General features: G+C 44.9%; 1 protein-coding gene across 2 annotated transcripts in view; it reads right to left on the bottom strand.

Moving 5' to 3' along the window:
• LOC141157337 (ankyrin repeat domain-containing protein 54-like) overlaps positions 1 to 21,442 on the bottom strand; it is a 174,399-nt gene that overhangs the window by 97,806 nt on the left and 55,151 nt on the right. The window contains exon 3 of one of the 2 annotated variants that reach the window (XM_073644446.1): positions 11,449 to 11,504. The exons of the other annotated variant lie outside the window; for it this stretch is intronic. The gene's annotated coding sequence lies outside the window, so the exon portion shown is untranslated. The remainder of the gene's footprint in view (positions 1 to 11,448; positions 11,505 to 21,442) is intronic. 2 annotated transcript variants of the gene reach the window in all.

The following is a 21,442-nucleotide window of genomic DNA, read 5'->3' as shown; positions in this document are numbered from 1 at the left end:
GGGGGTGCCGCATGCGGGACCCCGGCCGATCATACATTGATGCCCTATCCTACGGATAGGGCATCAATGTAAAAGTAGTGGACAACTTCTGTAAGAGGCCTAGGCCATTTCATATCCCATCAGGCCGGATTACACCCCCTGTATATCAGCAGCGGTGAGTGATATACACAAGAATTACTTAATTTTTCAACATCTTAATGGGGGTTCAGGTTTGTCAGGTAAGTTATGTGAGAAGGTAACTGACTTAAATCCTAAAGTTCTAAACACATAGAGGAGGAACTCTAACATCTGAGTCACTACAACCAACAGGACACATCTCAGATGATAGACTTCTCAGTCACATTGTATTGTAAGATCAATCTTCATCATGTGATTAACAACACAAATACCTACATGGAAGTCAGAAAAAGATCTTCAGCTCACCTGGCCCAGCCTGCCCAGTCCTCCTTTCCATGATCTCGGTACTGGGAATTAGTCCATCCCCATCTGGGAGAAAAATCCTCCCGGCACATTAACCCACTCAATACTGTGATCGAAGTCGATCGCAGCATTGCGGGGGCAAGAAGAGGTGATCGGGATTACTCACCTCTCCTGCCAGCGTCCAGCGATGTCTGTGCGGCTTCCCGGATGTTGCCATGACAACCCAATGTCGTCATGACAACATGTGGGTCACCAGACGGCAGGAAGATATTTTGGTCATGCGCAATGCATGACCAAAGTATCTTCTGCATCTGCAGCGCTGACAGCCTGTATAGCACAGGGATGGTGCTGCATTCCTGTGCTATACAGGCGATCAGAATAAAAAAAAAAAGTGAAAGTCTCAAAGTGGGACAAAGAATAAAAGTAAAAAAATTTGTTAGAAAGTGAAAAAAAAAAAATTGTAAAAATATATAAAAAAAATAATCCACCAAAAATAAAAATATAATGTACCCATCAATAAATATTATTATGAAAAAAAAACAAAAAAAAAAAACAATAAAAGTACACATATCGCCGCATCCGGAACGACCTGACCTATAAAACTGTCCCACTAGTTAGCCCCTTCAGTGAACAGGTTAAAAAAAATAAATAAAATAAGAATAAATAAAAAACGAAGCAAAAAAACTATGCTTTATCATCATACCACCAAACAAAAAATGGAATAACACGTGATCAAAAAGACGAATATAAATAAAGATGGTACCGCTGAAAACATCATCTTGTCCCACAAAAAACAAGCCGCCATACAGCTCCATCATCCAAAAAATAAAAAAGTTATAGCTCTCAAAATAAAGAGAAGCAAAAAAATATTTTTTTCTATAAAATAGCTTTTATTGTGTAAAAGCACCAAAACATAGAAAAACTATATAAATGTGGTACCGCTGTAAACGTACTGACTCGAAGAATAAAGCTACCTTATCAATTTTACCACAAGCGAAACAGCATAAATTTTTTTTTTTTTTTTTTAAAAAACAAGTCCTGAATTGTTGGTTTTTGTTTATCCTGCCTCCCAAAAATCGGAATAGAAAGCGATCAAAAAATGTCACGTGCCTGAAAATGGCACTAATAAAAACGTCAACTCGTCCCGCAAAAAAACAAGCCGTCACATGACACTGTCGGCCAAAATATGGAAAAATTATAGCTCTCAAAATATGGCGATGTAAAAACTAGTCTTAGCAAAAAAAAGCGTCTATTAGCGTGTGACAGCTGTCAATAATAAAAACTCGATGATTCTGGTATCACTGTAATCGCACCGACCCGAAAAATAAAGTCGTCTAATCACTTATATCGCAAGAGGAACGGAGTAAAAAATAAACTCTCGGGTTAGGGTTGTGCTAGGGTTAGGGTTGGGGTTAAGGTTGAGCTAGGGTTGTACTAGGGTTAGGGTTGGTGTTAGGGTTGAGCTAGGGTTGTGCTAGGGTTAGGGTTGGGAATAGGGTTGGGGTTAGGGTTGGGCTAGGGTTGGGCTAGGGTTGGGGTTAAGGTTGGGTTAGGGTTGGGGTTAGGGTTGGGCTAGGGTTAGGGCTGGGCTAGGGTTAGGTTTGGGATTTTTTTCAAAAGTAAAAATAAGATGACGATATGGCGACCAGTGTTGAGCGCAAGTGCTCGCTACTTGAGTTTGCATCGGGTGGCGGGTATGCACTGAGTATCGTGGGTGTTCGAGTGACATGCTTGAGTCTCCACCTCATATGCTTCGTGGCCAAAAAAACCTTGCGGGGATTGCCTGCCATGCACGAGTGATCCTCGCATGTTTTTTTTTGGCAGTCTAATAACCGTGAAACATGCGGAGCGGGGACTCGAGCATGTCACTCGAGCACCCGCGATACATGGTGCATACTGGAGTACCCGATGCAAACTCAAGTAGCGAGCACTTGCGCTCAAGACTAATGACAACTTATTCAATATGATGACCTAATGTTATCAAATTCTGTCGTACCTCTGCATTCAAAATGTTCACTATACCCCTTGATAAAATCCTCGAGGGGTGTAGTTTCCAAAATGGGGTCACTTGTGGGGGGTTTCCACTATTTAGGCATATCAGGGGCTCTCCAAACGCAACATGGCATCCGCTCTCGATTCCAGCCAATTTTGCGTTCAAAAAGTCACACAGTGCTCCTTCCCTTCTGAACTCTGCCGTGCGCCCAAACACTGTATTTTCCCCACATATGGGGTATTGGCGTACTCAGGAGAAATTGCAGAACAGTTTTCGTGGTCCATTTTTACTTCTTACCCTTCGGAAAATAAAAAAATTGGGGCTAAAACATCATTATTGTGGAAAAAGTTAATTTTTTTTATTTTCACGGCTCCATGTTATAAACTTCTGTGAAGCACCTGGGGATTCAAGGTGCTCACCACACATCTAGATAAGTTCCCTGAGGGGTCATGTTTCCAAGATGCTGTCATTTGTGGGGGGTTTCCACTGTTTAGGCACATCAGGGGCTCCCCAAACGCAACATGGCGTCCGCTAATTATTCAAGCAAATTTTACATTCAAAAAGTCAAATGGTGCTCCTTCCCTTCCGAGCCCTGCCGTGCGCCCAAACAGTGGTTTTCCCCCACATATAGGGTATCTGCATGCTCAGGGAAATTGAACAACAAATTTTGGGGTCAATTTTTTCCTGTTACCCCTGCAAAAATAAAAAAAATGGGCCTAAAGAAACATTTTTTTGAAAAAAGTTAAATGTTAATTTTTTCTTCCACATTCCAAAAATTCCTGTGAAGCACCTGAAGGGTTAATAAAGTTCTAGAATGTGGTTTTGAGCACCTTGAGGGGTGCAGTTTTTAGAATGGTGTCATTTTTGGGTATTTTCTGTCATAAAGACCCCTCAAAGTGACTTCAAATGTGATGTGGTCCCTAAAAAAATGGTTTTGTAAATTTTGTTGGAAAAATGAGAAATCGCTGGTCAACTTTTAACCCTTATAGCTCCCCAACAAAAAAAATGTTGGTTCCAAAATTGTGCTGATGTTAAGTAGACATGTGGAAAATGTTATTTATTAACTATTTTGTGTGACATATCTCTCTGATTTAAGGGCATAAAAATTCAAATGTTGAAAACTGCAAAATTTTTGACATTTTCGCCAAATTTCCATTTTTTCACAAATAAACGCAAGAGATATCGAAGAAATTTTACCACTATCATGAAGTACAATATGTCACGAAAAAACAATCTCAGAATCAGGGGGATCCGTTGAAGCGTTCCAGAGTAATTACTTCATAAAGTGACAGTGGTCAGAATTGTAAAAATTGGCCTGGTCATTAATGTGCAAACCACCTTGGGTTGTAAAGGGGTTAAGGAAAAAGGCAGAAAAAAAAATAAAGGGATAGAAGGAAAATGAAAAAGATTGGTATATACAGGATAGGCAAAGGAAAGGGGTTATGATACACATATACGATACCTTATATATAAAACATTTAATAGGGGGGAAGAAAAGGAACGGGAAAGGCAAGGAAAGAAAAGGTAAAGGAAGAACGCCTGTAAAACAGGTGGAGAGACAGGAATATAGAGAAATACTAACTTCTAAATAATGTAAAATACTGTTTGAATTCTAAGAGCGGGCGCTGTTCTCATGACCGTGTACGGCCAACCCGGGTTCCATAGTTCCGTAAGACCCCTCCCCATCTTACCGACCTCAAGTACCTTAACAAATAAAAACACTGCACCATCACCAGCTCAAGGGCACCAAAAGCTCCCAGGGTAAAACCCCGTCCAGAGCCCCAAAAACCAAATGCCAGATCACCCCGCTTAATCAAGCCACTGCCTGTAAATTTCCAATAACTTTCCCACCGACACTTCTGTGCCAACTCCAAGAACCTCACCCCCCGCCAGGCCACTGCGACATACCTTCTTACACAACTTTACATAACACTTTTAATATAACCCAGTATAATGCACAACATCAAATACCCCTTTAATTCTTTCACGATAAACAACCACCCTTTTACCATTAATCACAAAATATACCAATGGAAAACAAAAAAGAGGGTGGGTGGGTGGGAACTTCTCTCAATGACTTCTTCCCTGGACTGCCCGTTTTCCCGCACTTTTCCCTATTATACCTCTCCCCCCCTTTACCCCACCCCCATCCAAATGCCAGCCCCTCCAAGCCTATACCCAATCCCGACCATTGGGATTTAAAAATTGCACCCTCCTGGCCAATCCCGGTCATGTGGGGCTTCCTTCTAGGTTCCCATGCCTCCAGCCCCCTTCTTGACCGTGTACGGCCAACCCGGGTTCCATAGTTCCGTAAGACCCCTCCCCATCTTACGGACCTCAAGTACCTTAACAAATAAAAACACTGCACCTGTAATTTCTTTGGATAAATTTGGCCACAGCGGCCATTTTATTAACAAACAACATTAACATATAAACATTATTCAAATAAATAAGAAGGGAGGGTTCTTGGAGTTAAAAATTAGATCTGGCATAACTAAACCGAAATCGAACCACCGTATTACCCTCAGCCGTCCATCACCAGCTCAAGGGCACCAAAAGCTCCCAGGGTAAAACCCCGTCCAGAGCCCCAAAAACCAAATGCCAGATCACCCCGCTTAATCAAGCCACTGCCTGTAAATTTCCAATAACTTTCCCACCGACACTTCTGTGCCAACTCCAAGAACCCCACCCCCCGCCACAAACGTACAGCCCTGACCACCTCAGGCTCGTGAGCGCCCCAACATTGCCAAAGCCCTCTCAATCCCCTCCTGTATAGATAATGCCCATAAATCAATCCCAATATCGTTCAGGTGCACACCATCCTTCGCCCAAAAATCACCAACCCCTGCCTCAAGATCAAGATGCCGAACACTTACACCCCCATTTATACCAACAAAAGCTGCTATGGCTCTATTCAACTTTACTCGTGCCCTATTAATGCCCTTCACTGATCTGACCTCCCTCCAATTTTTTCTCGGCACAATGTCAGACCAAACCGTCAACACCCCAGGAAAAGATGTCCATAACCTTAAAAAATCAATTTGAATATCCCTCATCAATTCCCTAACGGGCCGAGCCCCCAAATCATTCCCCCCCATATGCACCACCAAAATGTCCGGCGCCCGGTCCAAACGAGCCGCCTTATGGAATTCAGGAAGCACCCTTCTCCATACCATCCCTCGAAAACCCAGCCACCGGACCACCACTTGCTCTCTGCTAAAACCCAATTGCCTACCGTTTGGCCTCACATCCGCCCGCAGCGCCCCCCAATGAACGAAAGAGTGTCCAAGAATCCAGACTAATAACGGGACGTCACCTGCAACAAGACAACCAAAAAGGGGGTATTCACTTCTGGACAAAATAAAAACCACAATTCCGCATACCTAATGCCGTAGATAGGACAGATAATGATCAGAACTCCACCTCCCGATGCGTTTTATCACATCCTTTCCTAAACCCAAACCGTCGGCTTCTGACGCTGCAACGATTCTGAAAGAATGCGACCCGTACACCTCAGGACTAAGGCCCAACTCCCGGATCCCTTTTTTAAATACTGCAATAAATTGAAAATGTGACAAAAACTCTCCGTTTTTATGACACAATAATGGGCCCTTACGCCCTGACCAAACCTGCCAGTAAGCCATTAAACATCTCCTAGGACAAATAAAGATCCATTAACCTCCCCCAATACCACTCGCTTGCCTCTGCCCAATTGATCCGTCTTCCCCCTCCTAATCCAAAATTCGATGCCCCCTTTCCGACCGCTCACATCCTCAGCAAACAAACCCCCAACCTTATTCCTACTTGGTGCCACCAACTTACCTAATCTTAGTGCGCCAAAGAACGCCAATGAAAAAGCCAATCTAAACAGTGTGGCTTCAAAAACTGAACAACAAATCTTATCCAACACAAAACCCAACCGCTCTAAAATACTAAAAGTCACTGGTCTTCGTCTATCCAACACCTTACCGCCTCTCCTAAAGCCCCTAAGTGCTTGCTTCACTAAAAAGGACTTTGTAACATCTTTTATCCCCTGCAATTTAAAAGCGAATGCCAATCCTGCTACAAATTTACTAACTTTTGACACAGACCATCCAATCTCTGCTGCCCTTCCCACAAGAAACAACACTGCCATCTCTCTATCTCCTTCACTTTCCACCACACCCCACTCCAGAATCCAACTTTGTCATACTCGCCACGATGCCTAATATGATGCCCAAGTCTGCCTCGTAATGGACTCCCTTATTAACCGTCCGGTTCCTCCATAACCAGTTGCCACAAATGCGAAGGGCATTCTTGACCCACGTCCTCTGCCTCTGGTGCTAGCGCCCGAAAACGGTCCCACTGAAAATGAGATAAGGCATCTGCTATGGAATTTTGTACACCTGGAACATGGACTGCTGTAATCCAAGCGTTCAAATTAAGACAACAAAGAACTAGTTCCCTGAGCAGCCTAATAACCGGCGGGGACGAGGCCGACAAGCTGTTGATGACAGACACCACTCCCATGTTATCGCAATGAAACCGAATTCTCCTGTTGGCAAAACACTCCCCCCAAATAGTAACCGCAACAACAATAGGGAACAATTCCAAAAACGCCAGGTTCCTCGTAAGACCCCTCTCCGTCCAACCAATCGGCCATACCCCAACACTCCACCGCCCCTTCCAGTAGGCCCCATAACCAGCACTTCCTGCAGCATCTGTAAATATCTCACAATCAAAACTGCTTACAAACTCCTGCTGGATTAACGACCTGCCATTATAGCTTTCCAAAAACAACTTCCAAACCTTCAGGTCCTCCTTGTGTTCCTTATCTAGGCGGATAAAATGATGGGGCGCACGCACTCCTGCTGTGGCGCCTGACAACCTGCGACAAAAAAATTCTGCCCATTGGCATAATCCTGCATGCAAAATTTAAGCGCCCCAACAGCGATTGTAGCTCCCTCAGGGTCACCTTGTGCAACCTCCCGACTCTATCGACCTCCTGCTTGAGCAACGCAATTTATCTTCAGGTAATCGACACTCCATCCTTTCCGTATCAATTACAATGCCCAAGAAGCTTAGGATTGTGCAAGGGCCTTCTGTCTTTTCTTTTGCCAATGGTACGCCAAAATGCTCCGCTACCCACACCATAGTACCTAATAAATTCCTACACAACCACGATTGCGGAGGGCCTATAAACAAAAAATCATCCAAATAATGAATGACTGAATTAACTGATGCCAAGTCCCTCACCACCCATTCCAAAAAGGTACTATACGTTTCAAACAAAGAACACGAAATTGCACAACCCATTGGCAAACACCTATCCATGTAATATGCCCCATTCCAAAAACAACCTAACAACGGGATGCTATCCGGGTGAACTGGCAGCAACCGAAAAGCCGACTCGATATCCGTCTTGGCTAGCAACGATCCTGACCCATATCGCTGTACCCATCGAACCGCCGCATCAAATGATGTATATTCAACTCAACATAATTCCTGTGCAATGCCATCATTCACCGAGAGCCCCTTTGGGTACGACAAATGCTGAATCAAACGAAACTTATTCAGCTCTTTCTTGGGCACAACACCCAACGGCGAAATAACCACCCTGCTGCTAGGTAATACCCGAAACGGTCCAGCCATCCTTCCCAATTCCACCTCCTTAGCCAACTTCACGCTAACCACATCCGGAAGAAGGGAAGCCGACGTCAAATTTTTTACTGAAAAGGGGACCTCGTGCTCAGGAGGAGGGATTCTAAAACCTACCAAAAACCCATCCGAAATAACCTTAGCCTTCAACTGATCCGGATACCTACTTAGAAAGAGGGCCATCGCGTGCACCCTCACCGGAGTCACCCCCTTGACCGGTACCCAATGTTGGCTTTCCCTTACCCTTCTTAAAGCATTTTGATCCTCCGTGTGAACTTCCATTACAATGGGAGCACACGTGTTTGAATTTACAGGAGGTCCCGTACTTGCATTGGCCGTCGTTAAATTGCCAGCAAGTTCCCACTTCCTTCTTAGTGCTTTGTGCCCCCTGGTTACTTCCCCCGTGTCCTGCCGATTGGTTCCCACTACTGCTGCTCCCGTGAAAGGACTGCCCATACCTTACTGGTGCCATAACCTTCAGCCACAACCCAATGTCCTTTTGATCCCATCTGATCTCCGGGCGGACTGCCTTCCTCTGCCGAAATTGCTCGTCATATCGAAACCACGCCTGACCCCCGTAAGTACGATGAGCCTCCCCAATAGAATCAAGGTAGCAAAACAAACCCGAGCAATTATCAGGAGCTTTTTCCCCAATAACGCTAGCCATTATTGCAAAAGCTTGTAACCAATTGACAAACGTCTGTGGAATCAACCTCCACCTACGCTTCTCTTCCTCCTCTTTTTTACTGTCGTCCTTTTTTTCCTTATCCAGGTTAAACTTTTCCAACAGAAGAATGGAAAAAATTTCAACATACTCGTCCCGCCAAATCTTTTCTTTAACCTCTTTTTTTAAATGTGCCCCCAACGGCCCCTCAAAGCACACGTATACCTCCCCTTTCGCCCTATCATCCAGTTTTACAGTATCCGTATTTTCCTTTTCTGTCTGCACACAGACCGATACCCCAGAAGGTGTCCCAGCTGCATACCCCGCCGACCTGGCCAACTCGCTACCCACCTGCAACAACGCCGGTTGACTAGGTAGCCAAGCCCCCGCAGGTGACAACCCCCCTTGAATGGCTCCCCCCCGTCTATTCTTGACAAAATGCGCAACATGCTAACCAACAAATCCCTAAACCCGCTTACATCCGACCCACTACCTCCCCTAACATTTTCCCTGCTGGGCCCAGGCACCTGCCTATCACATACCCCATCCGTTAAAGACCCCGCAGGCGACAAACCATACATAGACGCATACTCACGAAGCTGCGCAGGTGCTGTGTCCCCGCCAGCCGTACTCCCCGAGTCCTGATGAGTCCTTGGTTCGTCTTGTTCTTCTCCATAATCCAGTCCGACCGACCCCTGCCGCTCAAGGCCCGAGCCCCTGGCCTCCTCGTCACCAGGGGGGACCCGAGCCCGTGCCGACATCCCCGTCGTTCGTCCTCCGCTCGTCCCTGCTCCGGTCCACTCCGGTCCCTGCACCTCCGCGATTTTCAGACCCGGACTCACAAGCCCGATTCGTGTTGATCCGTGGATAACTGCCAGGCAACTCCGTGCTGCAGCCCGCCGCTCCATCCCTCTGCCTGGAGTGACTTGGGCCAGGCAGCAGGTCCTGGAATTGCTGCTGCCTGCCCGTATAGCTCCGCTGCTGTCTGCCCCCTCTGGTCTGTCTGGCAGGCACCCCGACAGGAACGTCGCCAGGTGTGCCTGCCGCGCTGGTGGTCCCTCCGTTCCCCGCTGCAGGATTGCCGCCCTTTTTTCTTTTGAATAACCGGCGTCTTGAATCGCCGCCGCATCTAGGAGCGGGGGGCGTGTCCCTGCGCCCGCCGCTCATTGGCTGTGTGTCCCTTCCATCTGTATCCGGGGCCGGAAGTGACGTAGGCCCCATTTCCGGTGAGGCCCCGACCCCCGGGTGACGCGTCGGCGGCCCGGGCCTTGCTTCCGGTGCGGCCTGAGATCTAGTACTGCGGCGCGCCGAAGGGGCAGGCCGCACCACGACGGAGCGGGGAACTTCAGTCGCTGACCGCGACCCGATGCAGGAAGAGCCCGCAGACCGGCTCGGCGGATTCCTGCCGCGGCGGGCACGCCAGCAGGGCATTCCGCCGGCATGCTCACCGGACGCAGGGTCCCCTGAGGGGCTCCGCAGCCTGCGCCTGCTGCCCGTACCGACCATCTCTGGGGAAAGCCTCTCGGGGGGCCGCGTCCTCCTGGCAATTCTTCCCGATCCCGACAGGGATTCTTCCTCTCCGGCATTCCCCAACAGCCCGGCCAGCTGGGACTCAAGCCACCCTCCTCGCCTGGATCTGGCAGTCTCCCTCAGCCTGGCGATAAGGGACTCCACGGACTCCATAATTGCCAGAAGAGTGTAAATTGGTAAAAGGTAAAATTATTATATATATATTTTTTGGGGATTAGTGCTCCAGAACTTCTCTCAATGACTTCTTCCCTGGACTGCCCGTTTTCCCGCACTTTTCCCTATTATACCTCTCCCCCCCTTTACCCCACCCCCATCCAAATGCCAGCCCCTCCAAGCCTATACCCAATCCCGACCATTGGGATTTAAAAATTGCACGCTCCTGGCCAATCCAGGTCATGTGGGGTTTCCTTCTAGGTTCCCATGCCTCCAGCCCCCTTCTTGAAATCACATCCACTTTGCTTGGACAGTTAAACACAGCAAAATTTGTATGCAAAAAAAGCAGCATTTACTCTACAAGTGAACAAGGTCTAAATTTTAAAGCAAAGTGGACATGATTCCATGAAATCTCCGCTCTGTGGTCTGAAGAAGCTGCTGAACTCTGCGGTTTTGGAGCATTTTTTCTCTATAATCTCCTTCTGAAAAAAAAATAAAGAACGAAGAAAAAAATGCCGCTGTATTTTTAAGTGTAGAATCAAAACTTTTCTGTACTTTTAAAAAGCGTTAAAAACTCTGCTTCATATCTGTACCGTAATCGCATCAAATAAGAGGGAAAACGCATAGAAGAAACGCAGCAAACACACAATAATCAGAGAAGATTGTTACTGCGTTGTGTGGTGCGAACATCTACAGACAAAAAGCAGCAGAAAGAACGCAGCATTTACGCTACTTATGAACACGGCCTCAGCATTACAGTTTTATTATATTTTTTATGGGTTTAATAGAGAAAAAAAAATCAATCATGCCAATTTTTTACGTCATTTACTGATCCCGTAAATAATCTGATCACTATGTTGTGAGGGTCGTTACGATTACAGGGACACCAAATATGTCCGTGTTATGTGCTGATTTGTGATGCTCATTATTTTAAAAAATATGCATTAAAATGACAATATGTCTTTCATTATCATGTGTTTTTCATTATTTTTTAACAACTTTATAGGATGAAAAAAATCTCTTATTTTCCCTGTAGAATAAAAATACATACCGTCCATTGTACACAGCAGTGTATTTCAATCAGTATCATCTGCCTGAAGGCCGAGCCTGCAATACAGATCAGTGACATCATTAGAACTTGTGGTTCAGCAGCTTAAAGCCCCTTATCTGTAATGTAAAGGTTGTGGGCACAAGACCTGGGATGAGTCGCAGAATTATTTTTTTGTATTTGCTAATTAATTTTAATACTTATATAGGAACAAAAAAAAGTTTTCTTCACCTCAGGATACAGGCAACATAAAAATATATTGTTATATATACAATGTATTTCTAAGAATATTTATACTCTGCTTCTGGGTGCATTGCCTGCAATAGAGGTCAAGATAACCAAGTTCTCCTATCTATAACATTGTGTGCTATGCCTTGTTGGTAGAGCACCAGCCGATGAACACTAAGATGAACACAGAGATGTGAGTTTGATTCCCACCAGATCACAGGAGGCAGAAGAAGTAAATATATCATTTAATTTATGCAGCGAGCAGCCCCACCCCCGGAGAATAATTTAATTTATGCAGCGAGCAACCCCGCCCCTGAGAAGAATGTAATTTATGCACCGAGAAGCCCCGCCCCGGGAAAAGCTACAGGAGCGATGAAAACGTCGTCGGAGAGGTGAGTATAAAAGTCTGGAGAACAGCTGAGATGTGATGGAATGGGATGCGGGATTGAGCCCTCAAATCGGGACAGTCCCGCTGAATCCGGGACAGTTGTGAGTTATACCTTTAATAACACCACATACTAAAGTTTAAAGACAATCAGATGTGTTTTCAGTTTCTGGAGTTAAAAAAGAGATGGGTCAGTATAAGACTACGTTCCAGAGATCAGCTTTTGGTGCATTTTTGATGCTGCATATTTTGCTACATCAAAAACGAAGCATCTTACAAATCCAGCAAAGTGGATGGGATTTATAGAAATCTCCTGCCCCCTGTGCTTTTATTTTACTCAATGTAACCTCACCTGTGGTGCGTGTTTGAAATAAGCAGCCGGACATTTTCTCTTGCAGGTACACTGAGTTTTGTGTGTAAATATTTCCTATAAAGTTGCATTACATGCAGAAAATCAGGTAAAATCACACATGCGTCTTTAGTGCGTGTCCGCGGCAGAAATGCATCAATCACATATGTAATCCGCACATAAGAATCTCAACCAGGAAGTATCAAAAACAATGCAGCTTTATTTAAAATATGACCCAGTAAGAAGAGACAAAAAACTCAGCGTACCCGCAAGAGAAATTGACCTTTGCGGATTTGAGGAAATTTCTGCTTCATTTCTGCATCCTGGGCACATAGCCTAAGAGTGAAACAGCTCTGAAAACCCGCTAAAAAACTTCAGTATGAACACAACCTAAAAAAGTATGTCACCCCCTTACGCCTGATAGTTGAATAGTGTGTAGAAATGACCAGACCTAGGATCACTTATCAGCAGTACAACAGATCCTAATGTTAACCCTGAGGAGCTCTGCAGTAATCAGAGCTGTGATCCAGGAGCTGCCACAGAAGGTCTGCTACTAGATAACAACCATCTCCATGTGGTAGAGCCAGCTACACGCGAGAGCGGCCTGCAACACACGTGACCGAGAAAAGCCAATCAGCCACAAGGTCGCAAAGAATCGTGCTGAAGCAGAAATGTAAAAGCGGCCCTGATTGGGTGCCCGCGGCATCGGCATTGCGGTCATAGGAAGTCGCCGGAAGTTGGTCTCTCGTTTCCCCCCTGTGCGCGCTGCAGTTGCCGGTGGCAGCTCTGCAGACTTCATCATGTCATACGAGGATTACGATGTGAGTGGCTGTGGAATAGATGATGAATCAATCACAGTAGTGGTGTCGGGGGCGAGTCCCGTGTGATTGCTTTCTTTACGGCTGTCGTTATCCCAGTGTGGATGGGTTATTATTGCTTGTGCTCATTTCCCTCTGATCTGTTTTTCTGCAGACCCCATATGATCCCTACAGCTGCCAGGCGGACTATGACACGCACATGGGGCACCCCAGGGGTCTGGTTGCCACAGTAATAGAAAAATTATGTCTGAGAGCAAGTGGGAGGTTTCTCTGGTCAGGAGCCCTAAGCATGCAACACGGCCCACCCAGACCTGGGAGGGGAGGAATCTGCCCTTATAAACTGGGTCTGGGGCGGGATTAGTGAGTGAAGTTCCAGACACAGGGAGAGTGACAACAGGAGCTCTGTAGGAGCAGGAGCAAGTGCCAGAGGCTGGAAGCTAGAAAGCTCGCCTTAGCTGAAGACACTAAACCCGGACACGGAGTCCGAGGCTGTGGGGACATCCAGGTCCAGCAGCAGAATCCAATCGGCAGGGGATTCCATGTCCTCTGGCCTTAGAAACCCGAAGGCACGGTCACAAGCAAGGGACCAGCACCGCCAATGTGAAGCGGAGGCTAACGGAAGGCCCCAAGTCACCGGCCATACTGGTGAGCACCACACGGTATACTCAGGGACGTGGGCTACTTCTACCCGCATAGAGCAAGGTAGCCAGGAAAGAGTGCAGATAGTCGGAGAGGCCTACAACTCCACCTGGCCAGGGGGAGATCCTGCTTGCTCACAGACTGACCAGGCCCCTACTGCTAACCAGTACTCCCGGGAGGGTCTGCTTTATACCATCAGTAAACACCCTGAACTGCACCACACGTCTCTGTGTTTCATCGCCGCACCAGCACCATCAGTCCTGGGACGCACACACCATCACTCCCATCATCCACACAAGCTGCCGTGAGGCAATACTTCTCCCGTGGGGAGTTATCCCATACTCGGCTGCGCAAACAACATCAGCCTCAGCGGTCTGCAGCGCAGCGGCGGTCCCCACTGACCGCAATCCACGGGTGGCGTAGTCGGACATTGTTATTACCTAAGACTACCACTGGTTTGACCGCCCTGGGCACGGACCGGGTCACCGCCATGGAGGACTACAACCCCCAGCGATCCGGCTCCGGGTATCCCCCTGCACAGCACAGGCCCAGGGGGCGCGTCACACACAGGTAGGATTATTGCTCCTGTCTCCTATGTGCACACTGGGAATCACCTACCATTACAGGGGTTGTCCCCTTAAGAAAACTGCAATCCTCCTGCTGCAGTTTTATAACACTCACCCTCCTCAGATCCAGCACAGAGTCTCTGCTGCTGCTCCTGGTGTCTGTGATTGTCTGCAGCGCTGAAATCATGGTGAATTTGCTGTAGCCAACCTGAGATCTACGTAGGCGCCACTGTAGCCAACCTGTGAGCTTAGTGGCTTTTCTCAGATTGACTGTACAAACTACTCAGCTCACTGATTGGCTGCAGCGTTGTCATTATGACGTCAGCGTGTTAGGCACTGGAGCAGCTGCAGAGACTCGGTGCCAGGACCTGAAGACAGTGAGGAAAGAGGGGTCTGTTATAATAAACTGCAGCTGGAGGAAGATGATTTTCTGAACGCGATCACCCATTTAGTTCAACACCTTTTAGTTTGTGGTGTTTTCCAGTTCTCAGTGCTACTAACTTTTCATATATTTCTATATTGATCTTTTGTCAGTGGAGGTTCACAAGGCCACTTTTTTTCTCCACGTCTCACCAGATGTGACTAATTAGCATTGGCTACAAAGTCCCTCTGCTCAGATGCCTTGGCTGGGGCACCCGGCACTCTGCATGCGCAGTTTGTGTCTGCAGGGTCTCTACTGTTAGAAACCTTTTCCTAAATGTCGCTGTATCATTAGAAATTGTTGATGACTTTCCTATGGTCTGTCCCTTCCCCACATAGGATCTACCTCATCCTATGTCAGATGTGGGTAAAGTGTGAGTGGTCTCTATACAAGGCAGGTGCCAGATTGTTATTGGAGCAGCGAGAATTAAATAAAAGCAAAAATTGGCCACTTTTGACATAGTGGTTGGTCCTCCTTAACCACATAAATGCTGCTGTCAATCACTGGGCTTCAGAAGTGATCATCATGTCTTCTATATACTGTAGATCAGATTCATGCCCTTGAAGGGGACTAAAAATACAGTAGATATGATTTTTTTATTTATTTTTTTAAAGTGACGTTCGTTATCGCTGCGTCTGTAAAAGTTCAGTAAATGAAAATATAAGTTGCTGTAATTAACCCATATGGTCAGCACCGTACAGAGAAAATAATTGCTGTTTTTTGGTTGATGCACCTCCCTAACAATATGTATACTTTTGTAATCGTTCTGACGTGAAGTATCATATTGCCAGGTCAATTTTTTTTTTTTTAACCATACAATGAACGCTGTAAAAACAAGCCCCAGAATACAATGGCGGATTTGCATTTTTGTTCTTACCATTTTACCCCTGTTGGAATTTTCACCCTACAAAAATCAAGCCCTCATACTGCTATGCCAACAGAAAAATGAGAAAGATAAGGTTCTTGGAAGAAGGGGAGGAAATTCTTCTTGCTATTTCTTCTGACCACACACAAACATGCCCAAGTGGTCCTGTAACCGTCACCTTGTGCTCTTATTTAGTTGACCTCTTTCTCCTCTGATACAATGAACAAACCAGCACACTAGCTGTGATTTTACCCTGTTGATTTTGCATTACATATTCCACCAGCCTCATTAAAGGGAATCTATCAGGTCAGATAACACTATTAACCTGCAGATATAGGGATAATTATGAAAGTGCCTGGACGTTGTACTTAATTTTCTCCCAATTGGTTTTAACTTTATTTCTCCCTGGAGCCGCCGCTTTCAGTCATACCGCCATGTCCTGAGCAATTACAGTCACTGCTCACAGCGCAGAGAGTGGCAGCTCTACACTGATGCACTTCTGAGCCGACAGTCAGTCAGTGCCGGTCCGTGTTTACAGCCGCTGCTCTCAGTGCTGTGAACGGTGACTAATTTCTCCGGAGACGCCGGTATGACTGAAAGCAGCGGCTACAGGGAGAAGTAAAGTTCACTTTCTCCCAGGTGTTGCATTTTCAGTACGACGACTGGGCACCTTCATAACATTATTAATCTGCAGATTATCCCTGTATTTGCATGTTAATAGTGTGATCAGGTACACTTCAGACTGATAGAATCTCATATTGCCCTAAATGTAAGACTTGCAAAACAGACTATGGCAGTGTAGTATAGTCCAAACGTTCTTGAGCATAATCCAATCAAGTGTAGAACATATTTGGAATATAATATTGTAGGTAAGCCCTATGTTAGCAATATTTCATAAAGAAGGAGGAGTGCATGGGAGCACAAGCTCTGGTCGCTTTCCTATTCTCATACACTCCATTTTTCTGATCTCTAGAAAAGGCCATTTTAAAAGATTGGTTATCGCAATCAGTACCTTCATAACACTTGATTTGAGACAAACTAAGATGTTTGCTGAACATAGAGCAGATAGAAACAGAACGCGATAGAAGAAAAACTAAGCTTTTCCTTGACAATTGAAGAAAGTTTATTTTGACGTATTATAGTGCTGTAGAGATAAAACATTTAGTATAAGCTTTTATACACACTGAAAGGAAGGTATCGAAGAATTAGACAGTACATTGGGAAGGCTGAAGGTGTCACAAAGATTCCAAATGCTGTTACTGTCTTGAAGACTTAAAGGGAACCTGTCACGTGAAAAAAAACGCTATTAACCTGCAGATATGGGGTTAATATGCAGGTTAATAGCGTTCTGAACCTGCCTGGTGCTGGCACTTAGACCCACGCTGTCAGGAGGAAATTAACATTATACCTCCCAATAGTGTACTGGTTTCAGGCACGGGGGCAGCGCCGGCACGGGTTCAGTCACCGTTCTGTGTATAGAGATCAGCGGCTGTAACTGCACCCCGACACTGACTGACAGCAGCTCAGCATTAGGTCCAGCTGTCAGGGCCGGGGGCAAAGTTAGAGCCATCGCTCTACATTCACAGAGCGGTGACTGAACCGGCGCTGCCCCCGTGCCTGAAACCCGAATGCTGCCGAAGAAATAAAGTTCCTTTCCTCTTGGTACCAGGCAGGTTCAGAACGCTATTAATCTGCAGGTTAATAGCATTTTTCACATGACCGATTCCCTTTAAAAGTCTAACAGTTATATAGGATTTTTTAAGTGTGATATATGAAGTGCGCTCATGAATGTAAACATGATGTCTTTTGTAACATGTTATATTATTTCTCTTTTTGATTTGTAAAACTAAATGAAAAAGCAATAAATTTACTTAAAAAAAAATATCTGACATGACTGGTTCCCTTTAGAAACATAACATGCTTTGTATGTCTCTTGTATATTACACGTCAGCCGATGAGATGAGGCAGAATTGTATTGGTGATTTCCATTATGTCCATTGAGCCTAACCATGCTCCTGTAAAAACATCAGCAGCAAATTGTGTATATTACATCACCAATCGCTCAATATTTCTTGGAGCCTCGTTCACTTATCCCACCAAAACGTCGAACTAGTATGTGTGGGTTATTATATATTACTAGATGGTGGCCCGATTCTAATGCATCGGGTATTCTAGAATATGCATGCGGCTGACCGGGCGCCACTAAGCAGCGAAGCAGTGTTTAAATGGGTTGTGCACTACTTTTAATTAACTTCACAATGTATCCTCTCGGTGTCCCTAATCAATGTTGTCAATCCTGCTTGTGACAACATCGCTGACGACGCACAGCCAGCACGTAATTCTCCCGCCTGCAGCCGTATGTTGCTTCAGTTTACATCACAACTATTTGCGGCTGCAGCCAGGGGTCTGCTGTTCCGCGCACCACAGTGAATGACGGGCTGTGGCCGGGGTTATCCGTCATCGTGTCACATCCAGCATCCACAGCGCGGTCTGTCAATGTGGTTTGTATGGCTGCCCCATTCTTCTAATCCTGGTTTGTATGGCTGACTTATTTTGGATTGTACGCCTTCCTCATCTTAGCTTGTATGGCCCCCTTATCCTGGTTTTGTTTGACCTACTCATTCCCCCATCTCTACAGCACAGTTCAAAAACTAAACCCTAATCCTCCCCTTGTTTCCTTTCTCTGCTCTAGCGCTGTCTGTCCTGTTTTCAGCAGCTCCTCGCAGGATGTGAGGCACAGCACGCGCTCTCAGATACTGCTGTGATTAGCTGCTGTCTGTAGATTCGCTGCTTTCCACGCCGGGACTAAGTGCGTGGAGAGGCACAAATCTGCATTCACTTTAGTAGCAGATGCTGCAGATGCCGCTATGAAGATTTAACAATAATACAATGAATACACAGAATAATACTTTATTAACTATTATTGGTTATAGAACTTAATACAACGAAACAAAATTATTAAACAGATGATCAAAATATATAAACCATTCCATGAATATGTAACAATATTTTACAATAAATCATCAGACAAAAGAAGTGCGACCCAAGAATTTATTTATTAACAATATCAACCTAAAATATTTTTGTACACGACATTTTTGGTGAATACTTTTGGACTATCTGGAAGCAACTTTCCTTGTAAATGGGTATCCAAAACTTGCACCTTGACATTGGATCTCATTTTAACTCTTGAAAATGCAACATAGACTTGTCCATGTCCAAAAACGGGCTCCGGTAAATATATGCCAACACGTTGTAGAGTTTGACCTTGTGACTTGTTTATTGTCATGGCAAATGCTGGTTTTACTGGAAACTGTCGACGTCGAAGCCTACATGGAAGACCGGTGTCTGAAGGACATAAATCAATGCGTGGAATGAACACTTCCTCTCCTTTTGCAGATCCAGTGATCACTGTTGCTTGAATTATGTGGGAATGGAGTCCAGTAACAATAAGGCGAGTTCCATTACATAGACCATTTCTTGTATTTAGATTCCGAAGCAACATTACGATTGCTCCAACTTTAAGTTGTAGTCTGTGGAATGGCATTCCTGATGGCGTAACACTATTTAAAAATTCAACTGGATAATGCTCTCGTTCATCTTCATTGTCGACATCCACCGAATCATCACTTTTGTATAATTTATACTCTCCAGGCATTCTATCCATCACACGGGAATTTAGCAGAGCTACGTCATCGTTCTTGGGACAGAGAATTGCATAGGAAGAGGCCCTCTCAACACTGCTTTGGTCGTTTAAATCTATTTCAACGCGTTGTCCAAAAACATCACTTACGATGCAGTCAGTGCACACTATTTCTTCTGGTATTTCAATAATGTCTTCTCCAAGGTTATATTCATTGCTCAGTTCACCATTACCAAGTTTAAGAAGCCAGTTGCTGTACTCTGGGTCAGAAGATCGCATGTTGTTAATTAGTTGTAGTTTATTAAACTTTTTCCAAAGGTCTGACATTTTTAAGGTTGACTCGATAATATTTGTTCTTGTTCCATTTGGTACAACTGGAAGGCATTGCCTAAAATCTCCGCCAAGGACAAAAACTTTACCTCCAAAAGGAATTTCATTTTTTTCAGCAATATTTGTAGTCATAACTTCACGCAGAAGTCTGTCAATTAAGCTCAAAGCATATTTGGGCGCCATGGTGCACTCATCAAGTATCAAAAGATTTGCACTGTTCAACTGTTTTCCTGCAAATGTGTCTTGTTTGATTCTGGAAACGGAGATTTCATTGACCGGAACTGGTATCCCAAAGAGTGAATGCATAGTGCGACCTACTCGTAAAAGGTTTGCTGCAATACCTGTTGTAGCCGATGGCAATATGACTTTTCCTAACCCTCTAACGTGATGCATTAAAACTTCATATAGGTATGTTTTACCGCTGCCTCCAGGACCGTCAATAAAGAAACATTTTGGCGTTGGATCGGCTTGGTTTTCTACAGCGCTCACAATAGTGTCATATGCAATCCGTTGTTCTTGATTTAAGAAGTTTTTCTTCTCTGTTGCCAACAATAATTCATAAGCTTCGTCATACTCTTGAATTTGTGCAACTTGACTTGCAGGCTGTGGCAAATTAAAGTCTGAAAACATTTTTCCATGCAGTAGTAGAATATTTTGGACATCTTGCATGGCATAAGATTCGCAATTGTGACAATTTCCACTTTTGTTGTGAAGACGTAAGCAGTAATCTTCAATTATATGTTCTTTGAAATTTGTCCAAAGTTGAGCCGGATTTGTAGGCGGTCCAAAGACACAAATGTAGGCAAACAATTCACGAAGTTTCTTAGGCAGTAGTAACAGCCGAAGGCAATATCTTTCTTGATCTTTGACACTAACAGTATACATGCGTCCAATTATTCTGCTAAGTCCTCGTTGTCTTGGCTTCCAAGTTTTATTCCAAACGTAATGCTCTGGAATCTCTCGATACAAATACTGCCTTGCGTTTTCGTCACGTTGGTTCAGCAAAAACCATTCCATTAATGTTGACGTTGTGCTTAAATTTTTGGAGACATCTTCGACTTGAGCATTTTCAAAGAAATAAAGCTGCTGTTGATTTGGTAAATGAATAGCTAAACGTATAATGGCATGGGACTGTGAATGCATTGGAAATGCAAATATTCTCCAAGCAGCTTCTGGAGCACTGACATATCTTGAGTCAACAAACCGTGATGATTCATCGTGATTGACTGTTTTTTGTTGCATTTCGACGTTAGCTTTGTCATGCCCCTTGTAGATGTACTTGAAAAGATATTTAACACTTTTTATTGAAGCGCAGATTTCAACGTTGATGTGACAGTTGTAGCGTTTTAATAAGTCCGGGTTGTATGGAACTATCCATGAGTTATTTATAATCTTTTTGTTGTGTACAATGTTATCAATCAGTTGTCTCCGGTAGGATGGGTAGCCATCCAAATCTTTAACAGTGTGCTGTTTCAACTGCTTTGGAAACCCTTTTGTACACTTTCCGTTTTCCATGCATGGACTTTTTGGATTTGCTACACCGCATGGGCCATGAACCATATTACAGATTACAATATTATACAGTTCAGGATACTTTTCTTGGTTAGGAATTTCAGCCCACACTATGTTGTCAATTTCATCCTCCGTGCGAAACTTGGAATCCGCGTCTAAAATAATTAGTACATGCGCATGTGGGAGACCTCGTTTCTGAAACTCTATGACGTGTACCATTGCTACGACTGTTCCAAAAAGG

The sequence above is a fragment of the Phyllobates terribilis genome, unplaced genomic scaffold (assembly GCF_046119375.1).
Source record: "Phyllobates terribilis strain yellow unplaced genomic scaffold, ASM4611937v1 Scaffold_8__6_contigs__length_399053987, whole genome shotgun sequence".
NCBI lineage: Eukaryota > Metazoa > Chordata > Amphibia > Anura > Dendrobatidae > Phyllobates > Phyllobates terribilis.
Note: the sequence above shows the minus strand (reverse complement) of the source record. Positions and strands in the feature narration are given on the sequence as shown.